We start from the raw sequence: 16155 nt of genomic DNA on the forward strand, positions 1-16155 counted from the left end.
GGATGGGAAGCAGGGGGCCTCCTCCCACACAAACTGGTTACTTCTATAAAATAAATGAGGATGAAAATGGTGCTGGGGTGGGATCTGCCTTCTGAATGCACTGAAAATTGAGGCTCCTGTCTTTTGGCATTTCCTAAAAGGCCTCCTGAGCTTTCCTGGGCAAGCCTTGAGATTGAGGGTACTTTTAGCTGTTTAAACCTTCCTCTTCTAACAGGGGTCAAAGGGCTGGAAAGATCTTCTCAAAAGGATAGAGAAAGAATCATTAAAAGGGAGGGGAAGGAAAATGACAGAAGGTCAATCTTTTTTTCCTAATGGGTGTGTCCCTGAGGGTCAAGCTCAGTGCTGCACAGAGGCACCTAGCTTCTAGAAGTCTGCAGCAATTCGATTCACACTTCCCTGAGCAGGAGACCCAGAGGAAACTCAAAGGAGCAGCCTGGGGAGGGTGTGGAGATGAAAACAGACACAATAGAAATCTGATTGTAATAAGTAAATTTCATTGATTACATTCACTTAAAACAAAGATAGTATTTCAATAAGCCAGGGAGAACAAATGCTTGAAATCTTTATGCGTTTTGAGTCTGGCATAAAGCTTATTTCCTTCAAATATAAATTTACACTAAAAATACTGCGTATTGCATCACACACAGCTTTCTCGAAGGACTGGTTTGGAATTAAAATTCACCTTTACATGCAACACAAGCACACAAATGGTGAAGGTTTTCACTGATTTTTAGTCAACAAGCAATAAACTGCATTTGCACCCACATACCTATTTCTAACACCTCATCTGGTAACATTTCCACGTTTCAAGGTAAGAAATCAATAGCAATAATCCATGAGGGACTCATAGGGTGTATATGTTTTTTATGACGCTGCCATTTAAAGAAAAAAAATTTCTCTATCTACTTAGAGCAAAAGAATCTTCTTTTTGTGTGTTCACGTGGAAATCTCGATTATTAATAGGGATAGAGGGGTTAGGAGGGAAAGGGAGACGAGTCAATTAAAACAAATGTGAGAAAATCTAAACATGTTTTTGACAAATCCAAGTTCTATTTCAACCATCAATTGAATAATGATAATCAGTGCATGAGCTGAAAAATCCTCAATCAACCTGCAAAATCGAAAATTACATTAAGGAAAGGAAGATGAAAATGCATGCTGATATAACTTTTCAGAGAGAAAAGCCATCCTGTTTTCAACTTGTAGGGCAGAGAGGAGATACCATGCCTGAACCCTGAAATTTAGAACTACGAGTTTGCTGGTTTTCTGTGTGAGAAGGAAATATGATTCTTTGTTACTGCTCTTATTTATTGCAGACCTTGTCTGGAATCTGGTATTGAAGCCGTGCTTGATGAGTTGCCGCCTTGAACTTTCCCACTGATCAATGCCGGTGCTGCTGCTGCATGAAAGAATAGCTTTCCCGAGGAGCCACTGTCACATGGGAAACCTAGCAAGCTTTTCAAAAAAATGGGCCAGAGTCTTGTACGCTTAAGCTTCAGAACATCCCCCCTCCCACCACCAAAAAAATGGCAAATTGTTACTGACCATTTGAAAATTGGAATGTTACAGCAGCAAGAGGTAAGGTCAAAAGCAGAAATCTTCCTTTCTGTAAAATGATCAGACACTACGGGATGAAAACATGCAGGAAAAAAGGAAGGCTAATATGAAGCGAGTGGATAGGAATCATATTTCTTCTCAGTGGGGTGACAAATAAAAAGTTGCCTTTATTTTTCTGTGCAAATAAACTTTACTTTAGGAATTGTGGCAGCAGGTTGGTCTCCCATAAAATAGATTTTATCTGCTGTAGTAACAACCTAAAGCAAGGAGAGGTTAGAGGCAGGGTAATTGCCATCTTTTCCATTATTTTTGTCAATATTTTTATTATTTTGTAGTAAGATTGCAGAAGTCTAGACAAATACTATTAAGACTGAGGGCCAAGAGAAATTTTAACCCAATTCTTCGGCAGTTCGTGTGGAATGCGTGTTTCACTGGGTAGGCCAGGACGGAATCTTCAAACACATACAGATCCATCTCTGTGTAAAAATTCCAGCCTGTCCACAAGTTCTACATTTTAGGGGATTCCCTGAATGGGATACCCATGATAAAAGCATCTACTGAGAAGAAAGAAACTTTTGATAAAGAAGTACAACAAGCCATCACTAGCCGTTAAAGGCCAATCCCTTCTGGAGAGTCCCAACCAACAACCAAAGCCATGAGAAATCGGGATGAATCATGAACCTCCAACTAGTTTAAGAAATGAAATAAGAACAGGACTGAGCTTCAGTAAGTTTAACCAAGCTACCTTTGCCCACTGTCCATCTTCCTGGGCTTTTCATGAGCAATAAGTATTTTAAATAATTACTAATCCTATTGCGAGTCACTTAACATGCTTCTTTTAATCTCTTCTTCCTCCTCTAAACACTCCTAACACTTTCTATGGTCATGCTTTATGTGCATGCCATACCTTCCACTCTAGACCTTCAGCTGCTTTTCTAGGTCTTTCCTTTCTTGTACCCTCTGTGGCTTCTGGCTCTGTGCTTCACATATAGTAGACACCCAGTGTTTGTTGAATGACTAGCTGATATAATGAAGATATGAGGGCTTTTATTCCTAAGAGTCACAGCAGAAAATCGATTCCAGCTCCTGTTCCTATTCTAGTCTACCTGTTCCATCTCAGGCCCTCGAGACCAACTGACAGCCACACTCTGGCACCTAGCACCTAGCAGGAAGGTGCTTTGAGATTCTCTCCCAGTTCACTAAAATCATCCAGGAGTTTCTTGCTCCTCTACCTTCCCTGGATCTTCCTCTGTATTCCTGACTCTGACTTTGGAATAATATTGCCAGAGTGGCTCCAGCCCCTAGCCCCAAAACTGAATGGACTGTTCAATGTTGTAGCTCCAGGCTTACCCTAAGCAGTTTTGTACTTATCTTCCAGCTCTCTCCACATCTGGGTGCTACCCGTCCCCTCCCTGGAATTACATTCTCCTCAGATCTAATTCAGACAGCAGCTGCTCCCTTGACTGATGCTTCTCAGGTTAGATTTGGTCCTCCAACTCCACAGCAGGAGTGCCTGCCATGAGCAGACCTCCAGCTTATACTCACAGTCACAATTCTAATTGGCAATCCCACTCCCTGGGCACACCAGCCACCCTGGACACTGTGAGTATCAACCAGTCAGAGAGAACTGCTACACCCTAGTTTTCACTTCAAGGATGAGAAGGCAGATTCTCTGGCTCTTTGAAGAAGAGGAGCTGCCCCTAGATGCTTTGGGAGCAGAGGTAGGGAAACTTGTAACATAGGAAAACTGGGGTCTTGTTTTTCTGGCAAAAACACCATAGTCAGCATTTGGTGGAAATGGTCAGACTTGGCACCAGCCTTGCCCACAAGGTGCCCAGTACCAAAGAGAATGCGTTCACGGTGCAATCCTTGATTTGAATGGGTAACTCTGATGTGTGGGTTCTTCTTTTATTTATAAAATTCCATCAGGAATATTTCCACATTTTATACAAATTTCTACAGGATGGGTAGGACAGCTCTAGTTGTGATCTTTTGTTACCCCTTAGAATGTGAGATACTCCTCACAGAGTGCCATGCATTAAACACACATGCACACACACACAACACATATACACACACACACACACGAATGCTAGCATACATGCATGCTTAGACTGAGACCATCTTCTATGTGCAGAGAGCAGAATATCTGGACAAATACTATTAAATGAATGAACTTATTTAGTGAGTTCTCAGATTCAGACTGAAGCAGTTAGCCCATTTCATGCTAAACCATTGTAACCTCAGAGAAAGTAATCAAGGACTGCTTCTCCCTCTATACCATTTGGTAACGTCTGGAGACGTTGTTGGCTGTCACAACCAGGGGAGATGCTACTGGCATCTAGTGGGTGGAAGCCAGAGATGCTGCTAAATATCCTACATGCATAAGACAACCCCTCCTCCCCAACAACAAAAAATCATCCTGCCCAAAATGGCAACAGTGCCAAAGCTGAGAAGCTGTGCTCTATACCCTGCATTCAGCCACCTCTAAGGGACCTTAAACTTCCCCACTGATATACGAAAAGGTGCCAGGTCACCTTTAGGAAATATCCTGAAATCTGTGATAGTGTCTTTTTACTTTCAGATTCTGCTCCCCTTGTCCTCTGCCCCATCTCTATGGACATGAAAAGTGGCACACTTCAGCCCCTTGCATTTCCAAGAAAGTAGCCAGAGGACTAAGCACAAAGTCTTCAATGCCTGATAGGTAGAAGGAAAGGAGAATCTCAGAAAAGGACACTGAGAATGAAGAGCGGCGCCCAGAGTCTCTCTAAAGAGAGAAATATGCTCCCTCACAGTCCCAGACCCTACCTGGCCCTAAAGAAAATACATTCTGGTTTATTTCTAAACTTTGGCAAAAACAAAGTCCTCATAAAGAGTAGGAGACACTGTCATTTAGGCCCTGCCTTTATCAACCCAGACAAGCAGATCCATCAGTGAAGACACAGAGACTCTTCATCCCTCTTCCCTCATGACCTTAGCTCACTGCTCTGGAAAGAGATCACTCAGGCTTGGTGATGCCTATGGCCTTGTATCTTCTTAGCCACTCTCTACAAACCCAGCTTCTAGGAGCAATGAATCTATGAAACCGCCCTAGAGGGAGAACAAGTAAATAGGCAAATGGTGTCCTGGACAAAAGGGACAGCAACACAAAAAAAAGTGGCAAAATATTTACCCTGCTTTTTCATCTCCACTCTAAGAGTATAGTGCACTCTCACATAGTCTACACCAACTCAAAAACTGACCTACTATCAATCATCTACAGGTTAGTATAAATAAATTTCCAGGCCCATCTGGAACTGCTGTCGGCCAATCCCAGAAGCTTCTTCAGGCTTATGGTATGTGACATTAAAAGTAGCTAACATTTATTGGACATGTCCCAGATACTAGGTTCTTGGTACTTCATAACTCTTCTCTCAGTCAAATCTCTTGATTACCTTAAGAAGAAAAATTATTATTCTTATAATCCCTATTCTACAAATGGGGAAACTGAAGCACAAAAGATCAAGTAACTTTTCCAGTTAGTAAGTAGTTTAGACAACATTACAATCCAGGCAATCTGGCTCCAAAGTCTGAATTCTTAACTACTCTGCCATTTGGCTTTAAGCTGTTTATTACCCAGAAGTACTGAGGCAAGGCTACTCTAACCAGGGATCATGTAGCAGAGCGGATATATGTAGGCTCTAAGCTTTCTTTTTTTATGTGTAAAATGGGAATAATAGAAGTGCCCACCTCATAAAATTGTGAGGAATAGATTGAACAATTTGTGAAACACCCAGTGCACCTGGCACATAGTAAACTCTCCAAAATGTTAGCCATTAGTATGATGATCATTATTATCACATAGCTAGTGAGTAGCGGAGTCAGGAAACAAATTCAGTTTTCTCCAGGTTTAAAGTCTAGACTGAAGAACTGTCAAAGGAAAAAAATATTTCAAAAATTAGTTTAACTGCTTAGAAGTTAGACTAAGTTTCCCAATTAAAGATAAATGCTCAATGCACAAATTGTTTAACACATCACAAAAATTGGTGGTCTTACTTTTTTTAATACTAAATTGTTCCTGTTGGCTTCTTTGGCTTATAGAGTGTAGCTCAGATAGGAAGATGTTCCGCACTTTAAAAATTCGAGGGATGATAATGACTCCATAAGTCTGGGCTAAATTTAAAATTGATGCTGGAGGCTTATGGTCTGAACATTATGTGAGTTTGGTACTGAGCCAAAGAATCATTAAACCATGAAGCTTAACCAAAGGGACTTCCAGAGGTCACACAGCCATCCCTCTGTATCCAGAGAGACAGAAGCCCACTTTACTTCACTTAGCACTCGGCATCTTCTGAATAAAGAAAGCATTACACTACAGCTAAATATCTTCTTTAGCACATGTTGAAAAGATAAATAGAAATTGTGCTCCTTAAGAAACTATTTTATATATATAAATTAAGCTTTTTCACACTTGATTCTTATATTTCAATACAGTTATTATATTTTTCTGGTCATTCTTTCATTATGATTTTCCAGATCCATGAAGCAATTAAACTCATTATAGGTTTAGTATAGTACCATCTCAGTGAGAAGTCACAGTATTTGGCACATAGCACATGATCACAAAATAAATGATAAAGGCCATGATACCTGGAAGCCCATTCAAGGTCAACCTTTGAGGATAATTTAAGTTAATAAGGAACACTCACATCAAGTCGATTATGGATCAACTTTTTTTTTTTTTTTTTTTTGGGAGCAAGAAAGGCCACAGCTTCACTTTATTTGTATTTCCTTCCACACAAAACCATCAAAACAGGAACAGAAGATGGGCAGGGAAAGCTTATAAGCAGTTATCATGATCCAAACTTTTTTAGTTACATTCAGCAGCCTGTCCCTAAGAAGCTTATCCCCCATTGAATCTCCATTTCATACCTTTTGCAAGGCCATCATGTTGCATAACTTCAGGGGTACCATAACCATCATGGTCTACACAGTTAGACCACGAAGTTGTTCAACCCACTTGGACATGTTCAATGTGCGGCCTATACAACTGTACACAATAGCTTCTTACAGTTCAGGAAACATTTTAGCAAAAGAAGTCAAATGTTTTGTGCTAAGGGCCCAGTTGCATTTTCCTGAACCATTTGAGCAGAAAAAAGAAAAGAAGTTATTTTGGGTAAAATTCCCAATAGAAATGAAAAAATGAAATGTAAGTCTTCCTCCCTGCCAAGAATTTCTACAAATCTCAAAGAGGTCATGTAGTGGAAACCATGAATCGGGAGCCCTACTAGTTTGAGCTCCAAGATCTAGTCATGGTTCTAGCTAGGGACCGCTCCCCTGAGACCTTAGTCCTGGCAGCAGCAAGTCTGATCCTGAAAAATATACAATGATACCAGCAACACTTTTGTTAAATCACATTATGTCTGGGGCATAATGATTTCCCAGTCAATTAGATGTCAGTCTATTCTAAATGTCTGATTTAGGCATAATGTTCTAACTATAAAATTAGATAACAGCAAGGTTTTGATCTTTTAGAAGTGTCATATTTTAATACATATGGTGGCCACCTGTTGCGACCTAAGTTGGGGTTTTTACTTAAAAGTGATATTATCTCCAAATGTTTCACTGAACTTCCAAAGCCATGTTAGCATCACTTAATTGTGAGGTTTGAACATCCTTGAGAGGCTATTTAGTTCAGTAACTTGACTTCACTCAGGTAAATATCCTAAATAGATGAGATCTCATTGCTTCTCCATGAGGAGTGATTACTCTAGAAGTGAAAACATTGAGTATAATCACACTACTTCCAGGAGTCTGACTGGAAAAGGAGCCAAGGAGAGATAGAACATAGAAGGGAACAGAAGATCCAATCGGGCTTTTGTTTTGAAGGTGGGATAAATTTGAACATGTCTGAATTTGCAAGAGAAGAGACAAAAGATGTGGGGAAATTGTAAGCATAGGAAGGAGAGAATAATCACTACAGTACATCCTCAAGATGGCAGGGGACAGAACCCAAGAAACTGTAGAGGGATTAGCTTCCATGGAAGGAAAAACACTTTCACTGAGGACAGCGTGTTGTGTGCAGGGTGAAGCTGAAGGAGTTCCAAAAAGCTGGTCTCCATTACCTTTGACCACAGTATTATCTCAGGTCAAGCTACCATAAAGTAGAGAAAATTCTTGGGTTTAACTTACCTCCAGATACCATTTTGATCTTTGTACCATACCTCACTTTAACCAGTAGAGCATGATCCCTTTTTCAACAATCATGTATCAGTATTCATTTGCAAATATTTTTACTTAATTGCCCATGACATATCAAAAAATTTTCTGTCCTCTGTTTCTTAGATTTTCTTAGGAGAAATTTTACATCCATGAATTGCTACATTTTCCAAACAGATGTGAATTCTTTTGCTTAAGAAGAAAGATTGCAATGAGCAAAACAATAACCACATCTCTGTGGTTTCTAAAACCCCTGAACCAGAACAAAATCAGAACTTCAGAACAGTCTCTGTCACTACCTTGAGATTCTTACCTTGAAATTCACTATTCACTTATTTCTTGTCAAGTCTGTTTTTTTATCTTGATTCCTTGCCAGATATGTCAGTTGTAAATTCAACTCTACAAGCATTACTCAAGCATAAAAGTGTACAAAAATCTGTGTGAGTTAATGGTGAGAGGTAGTAAATAAAATTCATCCCAAGACTTCAAGTTATTTACAAAACAAAAGGCCAATACACACACACACACATGCATACACACACACACACACACACACACACACACACACACACACACTATAATGTAATATAATAAGTGCTACACAAAGAGTATGAACCAAGGGCTTGGGGAATCAAGGGGAGAACAACTAAGTCTGCCAGTCTGCCTAAAGGAGATTGTGAAAAACACACAGGAGGGATTTTTCCTGGGCCATAAATATAAATAGGAGTCTAAAATATCAACTTTCATGCAGCCATCATAATGCTGTCTCCTTCATCAGTAACTCCTCTTCCCCTGTGTAAAGGGGAGCTCTCCCCACTTTGCCCCTGCCCCAAATCTGTCCTCATGGAATTTGAAATAAAGCTAACTAATATGTTAAAGGTTCAGGTGTAAAAGGTGGAAAGCATACATGAACTGATGGAGAATTCAGCATAAAGAGAACTGCCATCCAAATCCCTCATTGAACAGAGATATAAGAATACTAAACAACATTGTATAAAATTGAAATCAGAAATATACAAAAAAGAGAATACATCATGGCCAAATGGGATTTATCTCAGAAATGCAAGACTGATTCAACATTTGAAAATCAGTTGATGTAGTGTATCATATCAACAGATTAAAGAAGAAACCTACATGGTCATCTCAACAGTTGCACACACAAAACAAACAGCCTTTGACAAAATACAATATACTTTCCTGATTGAAAAAAAATACACCCAGAAAACTAGAAATATAAGAGAACATGCACAACCTGACAGAGAGCACCTACCAAAAAACTACAGCTAACATCATAACTTAATGATGAATGCCTAAATGCTTTTCCCTTAAGACTGAGAATAAAGCCAGATTTTATTCAACAATTTACACTTGTATTCAACATCATACTGGAGGTTCTAGCCACTGCAATAAAACAGTAAAAAAAAATTAAAACATATATATTATAAAAACAAAAAATAAAACTCCTCATAGGTCACATGATTGTCGCACATGACATGATTGTCTATGTAGAAAAATGACCAAGATTCTGCCCAAAAAGCTACTACAGCTCTACTATACATCAAATAGAATTGCCAAAATCTGGAACATTGACAACACTAAATGCTCAAGAACAAGTGGAGCAACAGCAACTTTCATTCATTTCTGTGGGAATGCAAAACGGCACAGCCACTTTGGAAGACAGTTTGTCAGTTTCTTACAAAATTAGACATACTCTTGTCATATAATCTAGCAATATGCTCCTTGGTTTTTACTCAAAGGAGTTGAAAGTTATGCTCAGACAAAACCTGCACGTGAATGTTTATAACAGCTCTATTCATAATGACCAAAACTTGGAAGCAACCAAGATGTCCTTCAGTAGGTGAATGGATAAATAAAATGTGGTATATCCAGATAATGAACATTTAAAAAAAAAGTTATCAAGCCATTAAAAGACATCAAAGAAATATAAATGCATGTTAGTTACCAAGTGAAAAAAGCCAATTTGAGAAGGCTGCCTACTGTGTGATTCCAACTACATGACATTCTGAAAAAGGCAAAACTATGGAGATAGAAAAAAAGATCAATGGTTGTCCTCGGAGAGAAAGAAGGATGAATTGTCAGAGCACGGAGGACTTATAGGACAGTGAAACTACTTCGTATGATACTATAACGATGGCTACATGAGATTATACATTTGTCCAAACCCATAGAATGTGCAACACCAAGAGTGAACCCTAATGTAAACTATGGTCTTTGGGTGATGATGATGTGTCAAAATAGGTTCCTCATCTGCAAGAACTATACTGCTGTGGTGGGGAATGTTGATGATGGGAGTTGCTATGCATGTATGGAGTCAGGGGTTATATGAGAAATCTCTATATCTACCCTAAGTTTTTCTGTGAACCTAAAATTGCTCTAAAAAGTAAAGTCTAATTTTTTAAAAAGTAACTAGAACTAATAAGTGAGTTGGGCAAGATAAATATACAAAAAATCAGTTGTATTTCTATATAATAGCAGTGAGCCACTGGAAATTTAAATTTAAAACATAATATCATTTAAAATGCCACCAAAAAAACACAAAATACTTAATTATAAATCTAATGAAATTTGTCTAAATCAGGACACTGAAAACTACTGAACATTGATTTAAAAAAAAAAAAAAGAAAAGATAAAAAAAAGAAAACCAAATAAGTGGAGCAATATACTGTGTGGATTGAAAACCTCAATATTGTTAATATGTTAATTCTGCTCAAACTGATCTGTAGATTTAACATAAGTCCAATTAAAATCCTAGTACGGTATTTTGCAAAAACTGACAAGCTGATTCTAAAATTTAAATAGAAAATCAAAGAAAATAGAATGGACAAAATAATTTCGAAAAAAAATTTATGCCGGAAGACTCACACTACCTGATATACTATGAAGAAACAGGAATCCAGAGAGTATAGTACTGGCAGAAGGATAACATATAGATCAATGGGATAGAAGAGAGAATCTACAAATATATATTGTCAATTGATCATGAACAAAGACACAAAGGCAATTTAATGGAGAAAATATACGCTTTTTGACAAATGGTGCTGGATCATTTGAATATTCATAGTGAAAATATAAACTTAAATCCCCACTCATACCACAAATAAAAATTAACTCATAATCAATCAGACACAAATGCAAAACCTAAAACTATAAAACTTTCAGGAGCAAACAAGGAAGAAAATCTTTGTGACATTGGTTTAGGCAAAGATTTCTTAAATACAATAGCATAAGTGGGATCCATAAAAGAAAAAGATTGATAAGTTGAACAACTTAAAAATCAACAATTTTGGCTCTTTAAAAGACACTGTGACAAGATGAAAAAATAAGTCACAAACTAGGAAAAAGTACTTGCTAGTTTCATGCTGTTATAAGACTTCTATCTAGAAAAATATTAAAAGGTCTCAAAACTTAATGATAAGAAAATAAACAGCCCAATTAAAAAATGAGCAAAATATTTAAACAACACTTTACCAAAGATGATATATGGGTAGCAAATAAGCATATTAAAAGATGTACAACATCCTTAGTCATTAGCAAATGAAAATTACAATGAAACACCATTATACATATACCTACAAGAATAGATTTAAAATTTTGTTATACTGATAATACTAAATATTGGTAAGGATTCAGCATAACTGTAACTCTTATACAATGCTGATGCAAATGCAGAATGGTGTAACATTTTGGAAAACAGTTTGACAGTTTCTTATAAATTTAAATATATCTTACTATACAATACAGCAATCCCATTTCAACTCATTTAATCGTTAAATGAAAATGTACATTTACACAAAAATCTGTACTTGAATGGTTATAGCAGCTTTATTTATAATCTCTACAAACTGGAAATTCAACTTCTGAATGAATAGACAAACTGTCACATCATTTAATGGAATACTACACAGCAATAAAAAGGAAAGAAATACTGATACACTCAGTAATATGAATGAATCTCAAATGCTACACTAAACGAAAGAAGTCTACATATTGTATGACAATCACAAAAAGACAAAACCATAGAGTCAGATTAGTGATTATAAGAGCCTGGGGGTAAGAAGAGGGTTTGACTATAAGGAAGCATAAGGAAATTTTTTAGTGTCAGGACTTTTATATATCAATTGTAGAGGTGGTAATGTTACTTATGCATTAGTCAAAACTTGTAGAATTATACAATTTTTTAAAAGGATGAATTTGATGGTTTATAAATTACACAATAAAAAAGTGAGTGGGGAGAATGTATGCTTCTGATCAAAGATTTGGAATTCTTGCAACATTCTCTGTTGCCATATATTAGGTTGAATAAAACTACATGCATAGATAGTTTCCAAATCCATCTATAATTAATTTCTAATCAAGGTCTTTTACCCATATCATGCTTCTTTTTGAAGACACATTAGGCCAGGTAGCCTCTTACAACTAGTATGAAAAAAGGAGGAGTACCAGTTCCAACTCTGCCTCTCTGTCTAGTAAGAATAGAAGGAGGGATGGAGGGTGGAAGGGAGGGATTTGTATGTGCATAACTGATATAATGTGCCTGTAAATAAACTTTTTGGCCAATTAAGAAATTAATACTATCCTTAAAGTTGGTTCAGTATCATACCTGGTAAAAATCTGTTAGTTTTGGTAATCTTTAAATTTACTAATCAAAACAAACAGTTACGTCAATGAGGGATTTATTCCAGGCAGCCAAGGCACCATGTGCTGAGGTCAATAAACAGGAAAATATACATAATGTATTCTTCGTAACCTAAGTGATTCTAAATAGGGAATACTGAAAGCTTAGCAAATTCAAAAGTAGTCAAAGTCACATTTACTTGCTTCATCATTTGGAGATGAGGACAAATAGCTCTTATGCCAAGGAGACTTTATACTTATAATTTCCACTGTAAATAAATTTGCCCCAGAGTTTGCTGTTTCTCAGGATTCATGGAGAGCAATAAAGCTTTGTTAACCTACAAATTTCACATACAATGCTTATTCCCATTACTTGAGACTATTTATTAAGGCCACAAGCAAATGCCACTGTGAAACAAGTCAGGCACTATTTTTACACTAAAGCAATTACAATCTCAATAGACTGCATTTACATAGATTAACGGCGCACAACGGTACAATGGACAACTGCAAATAATAATTTAATTAAATCACTAATTCAATATCTTCTATATGTAGGGGTATTATGTGACACATATTGGAGTACAGTTTAGCAGCCTCAATGGGTTCAGAAGGTTCTGTCAACATTATGCAAGAATCTGCCTGTTGAGTGGACCAGGTTATTGGGTATTAGATAAAGGAGGCAGCAAGGTAGCTGAGAGAGAAATGAATTGAGGGATCAAGGGAAGAAGGAGAAATTACATAGGCAAGCCTATCTAGTAGAGGTAATTATTTAAAAGAAATTTTATTTTGAAGAGGAGAAATTATTAATAGTTTTTAGATCAAGTTAATTGTCTTGATCACTATCATGTGATTAAGATGGTGCCAGAGGAAAATTATTTTGCAAAAATGTGTTTGACAAGTAAAGGGCAAGGGCAAGAGGCAAGGAGATCAGCTCACAGATCAAACAGAATAGTTGGAGGCAGAACTCTAAAGAAAAGAGGCGGAGGATGTCAAGAAGTGGAGGTGTAGAGATCTGCTGTACAGCTTGGTACCTATGGTTAACGATAGGGTAGTGTGCACTTTAAAGCATGTTAAGAGGACAGATCTCATGTTAAATATTCTCATCTCCCCAACACACACACACACAAACACACAAACACAAGGAAGTTTTTGGAGATGATGGATCTGTTTAGTACCTTGGTTGTGGTGATAGTATAGTTATAGGCAAATGTCCAAACTCATCGAGGTATACACATTAAATGTGTACAATTTTTTGTATACCAATTAAATCTCAATAATGCTAAAAAAATAACATACATTAAGAATAAAATGTTACTCTTTTAAAAAAGAGTAGAGGGTGATCCCAGGAAATGTGCATGTTTTGCTATAAAGAAAAACAAGATAACTCCAAGTCACAGACTAAAGGAACCCCACAATTATGAAAATCAAAGATACTGAAGATGCTCATGAGACCTCAGAGACCAAAAACACTCAGAAAAACGAGAGCTGGAAAAAGATCAAAAGGGTGGACAGGGAGATGACCATTTCCTTTGGTGCAAGCTTACCCATGGCAAATTTGGTTTAAATCTGTTTTTACAAAGTAAAAAGATAAAAGATGAAAACAACCACCCCAATTAGTCTTATCGGGTAATCACTTCATAAGTTATATAAATGTCTAATCACTATGTTGTACACTTGAAACTAATCAAATATTGTGTGTCGACTGTAATTGAAAATTATTTAATAAATAAATAAATAAATAAATGGAAGAAGGGATGTAAATTGTTAAATACGTATTAAGTACCAGAAAGAAAAGAAAAAAGATAGAAAAGAAAAGAGGCAAGGCATTACCCAAGTCAAGTGTTTCCAAACTCTTTTTTTAGGCTCAGAACCTTTGTTCAAAGGCTATCTTACATGACTCTGCAAACAAATACAGTAATGGTAAGTATTACTCTAGCTGAGGAAGAGTGTGAGAGTCTCTGTGCCCCATCTGGTAAATGCTCCTCCTTCCCTAGCAGTAGCTCAGAGAAGGACTCTATGGGACCTCAAGGGGTCCATAAAGCAAAGTTTAAAACTACTGAAAGTCACCCCAAAAAGATGTTTCCTCTCTCCTTTTTGTAAAACATTTCCAAATGTGCTACTCAAATTAACCCAGAATGGCAAATATCCTTAAAACACTGCCTCCTGAAACAAACACACAGGGTCCTGGCTTACCCATCAACAGAAATCCTCATTCTTCTTTAATAAAATTCTTCAAACATACAGAGAATAATAAACACCAGTGTAGCCACCACTTATACTTAATGGACGTGAACATTTTGCCATATTTGATTACATCATTTTCAAAGACCTAAAACATTACAGAAGCAACTGAAACATATATGTCTGGTTCACTTATTTCAAGGGCTAAATATTACTCTATTACCTGACTACCACATTGATTCAGTTTCCTATTATGGACATTTAGTTTGCTTACAGTTATTCTCTCTATAAACAATGCTATAATGAACATCTTATACTTGTCTTATTGTGTGCATGTTCAAGACTTCCTTTAGAATATAACTGAAATGGATTTATTGAAAACAAACAAATTTTGATCTTTTAAGCCTAAATTCAGTTATCATCTCCTTCAAGAAGCTTCCCCAGTATGGTTTCACAGAGTTAAGTGCTTTCCCTTCTCTCATCCCAAAAGACCTTTCAAACACCTCCACCTTGTCCTGTGCTCGCCATGGGGGGTATAACTACCTGTTTGTATTTCTGTCTCCCCAAATAAGCCATGATGTCCAGAGGGCACAGATCCTGTGCCTATACACAGTAGGTTCTTAATCAGCACTTGCTGAATAAAATTTGAAGTTAACTGACAAAGAAGGCCCTTAGCTGTGTCAGAAATTATGAAAATGGCCATGCTAACTCTGGGAGATAGCATAGATTACATCTAGGAAGCTGAGCATAAGCTCAGGAGGGGGCTCAAATCAAAAAGTTAGGAGAAAAGAGATTGCATAAAACCTGAGAAGAACACAAAAATAAATCCAGACCCCTTCTGGGTCACTTGCAAAGGTAGACTAGCTGAGCCCAACACCTTGGACGACTCCATTATTGGTAAAATAAGAAAACAGTCCTAAAAGTAACGAAGACATTAGCCTGAAGCAAAACCTATGGCATAATGTCAAGATGGTAAAGAGAGGAAGGGCCAGGGATCACAATAGTTAAGCTAAGAAAGATATCAAAGTAATTATAGGTGTGTAATTTGCCTTAATTGCATCTGTTTTTCAATTGTGTGGCTTTGCGGGTAAACTACACTCTCGGTCCTTCTAAGCAGGCCTGTGCATTGATATAGCCTTATTTGGCAATACCTACCATAGTGATAATGATAAGCACTTCTCAACCCATCGATAACACTGCTAAAATCTGTATTGCGAGTAAATATATTTATAAAATCATAAGATAACTCCACTGGGAAAAGCTGTAAGCAAACTAAATGCTCATTGATAGAGGACTTTATAAATTATCAAGTATCTATTGAATGGACTATTATATGGCTATTAAAAGAATAAGTTAGACTTACTCATAGACAGGAGCTTACACAATATGTTAAGTTGAAAAAAATGCTGTTAAATAAGCAAAAAAGGAATAAGACAGTAGGAATAAGTATGATTCCATTTCTATAAAATGTATACATGCTGAAAAAGACACTAGAAAATCAACAGTATCATCTTGGGTTTTGAAGGATATAGGGGGAACAGAATTAGCTTTTACTGTTTATTTATGTCTTTTGAATTTATG

The sequence above is a fragment of the Pteropus medius genome, unplaced genomic scaffold (assembly GCF_902729225.1).
Source record: "Pteropus medius unplaced genomic scaffold, Ma_sr-lr_union100, whole genome shotgun sequence".
NCBI classification, from domain to species: Eukaryota; Metazoa; Chordata; class Mammalia; order Chiroptera; family Pteropodidae; genus Pteropus; species Pteropus medius.